Raw genomic sequence first — 2,315 nt, forward strand, 5'->3', positions numbered from 1 at the left:
GTCACAGGAAACTCCAGTGTCTCAGGAGTCTAAGGCACAGGACTGACAAATCCAGTGACCTATCGTCTTATCTTCCCACCCCTGCCTCTAGGAAGTCAGGCACGCCCATCACCTGGGGATGGGACTTCCTGCCTGTACCATGAAGACAGGATGGCACCAGTTGAATCAAATTCCCTATCATCTACCATGTGGTCAAAATGGTGCCAGTTAGACCCAGTATCCTTATTTCAGGACCATGGGTGCGAGGGCAGAGGGGATGTAGGTGGGAAGGAGGACTTTAGGAACAGCTACAGCTAATAACTTAGAATAAGTGCCTGTGTCACTTTATTCTAAGAACTGCCCCCAGCTAAGCCTGGATATTTTTATTATAAAATGTAGAGAGGGCAGTTGTATGATAAGACACGTGCATAAATGAAGAGCATAAGGAGTCTTACGTAGTTCTAGTTCATGGGAGATACTTTAAAGACAACTATTCTCTTATAAGTCTATCCACCTACATACAGCATTGTCCATGTACTCAATGTGTTAAAAATGACATACATGTACTATGGGAAAGACAACTCATGAGTGTACAAACAGAAAAATGAATATGCATATAAATGTAAATGTCATCCTTCAGTGTCCACAGGGGAAGGGTTCCAGGGCCCCTGCAGATACCAAAATCCATGGACGCCAAGTCTCTTGTATACTAACATGGCACCACATTTGCATATAATCTACATACATCCTCTTGTGTACTCTTAATGGCCCCTAGATTCTGTACAAAGGAAATGCTGCATACATGGTTGTTATAATGTGTTATTTAGGAACTCATGACAGCAAATGTCCAGTACAGTACAAATGTTCCTGCCAGACCTCACTACACAGGACAAGAATGAGGCTTAGGGCAAGTGTTGTACCAACAGGAAATGGGGGGAGACAAGGGTGTAGGAGACAGTGAGGGGGGTGCAGCTTTTACATCTTTGTAACTTCTGGATTATTTTTTTTAATTACTTTTGATCTGCCATTGAGTTGAATCTGTGAATATGGAGGGCCGACTCTATGCAGGTAGAAGTAACAGCAGCCACAGTAATGTGTGCTAACCAGGGTTGGCTGTGTTGATAATGCAATGCAGAGAAAGGGAAGGGGGAACTCTCCTGGATTCCCCTGCTGGCAGGGCTTGGCATGGACGCAGGACAGGTCCTGCTGCCTGCCACCTGCTCCCTCCAGAGCTCAACTACAGTGAGGACATCATGTAGTGAGTCAGGTGAAAGACAGCAGATATGTGCACTGTGATGTGGTGGGCGATGGACAGTGTAACAATATTCCTTGCTATGGAGAACTCCAGAGGGTGATGGGAACTCTAAAAGTCTCATGCTCCTTAGAGATCTGAGGAATATGCTGGAGAGAAGAGAGCTCTGCTCTGTCTCCCTCCTCTTGAGAGATCCTACAGATTCAACACAAAGAAAAAGATCAAGCTGAAGTTGGTAGCTCATGCCTGTAACCCTAGCTATTGAGGGGGCTGAGATCTGAGGATTGTGGTCCAAAGCCAACCCCGGCAGAAAAGTCTCCAAAACTCTAATCACCAATTAACCACCCAAAAGTCCAGAAGTAGAGGTATGGCTCAAGTGGTAGAGCACCAGCTTTGAATGAAAAAGCTAAGCAAGAGAGCAAAGCCCTAAATTCAAGCTCCAGTACTGGCATGTGCAAAACACACACACACACACACACACACACACACACACACACACACACAGAGTTCCATCACCTGTGGAGGACTGTAATGTGGCTTTCCTTCTGCTCTTAGTTGTGGAAAATGGCAATGCCGTCTACAGTCTTAATTTAGCCTGTAAGTAGCAAAGGCACAAAAATACTGGCTAGCACCAGTTAGAAGTTTATTATCTTTTTTACTGAACAAAACAAAAAGGTCCAGAGGTACAACAGTACAAATGCAAAGCTGTGACAGGAGCCAACACATAGCAAATGAGGGAAGCAGATGAATGGGTGCCATGGAGAATTGAGGGGCACACTCCTTCCAGTAGCGGTGGCCAACTTCCATGGGGCTCCATGGGGAAATGGGGCTCCATGTTGCCAAAACTACCGATTTCTTTCACAGAAACTTAAAACCTGGATTGTGTACGTGACAGCTGACTTGTAAATTCTGATACTCACTTCACATTTTGCAGGCCATCTGGACTAAGGAAAACCCTTCTGTAAGATGTGTTTAATTCGGAGCTTCCAGTTTGGGATCACTGATCTAATAATGATAGAAATTATCGTGTGTAGGGGGTACACTTGAATAGATCACAGAGGACAGCAAGGCTATGTGTGAGGGA

This window comes from Perognathus longimembris, chromosome 3 (assembly GCF_023159225.1).
Source record: "Perognathus longimembris pacificus isolate PPM17 chromosome 3, ASM2315922v1, whole genome shotgun sequence".
Taxonomy (NCBI): domain Eukaryota; kingdom Metazoa; phylum Chordata; class Mammalia; order Rodentia; family Heteromyidae; genus Perognathus; species Perognathus longimembris.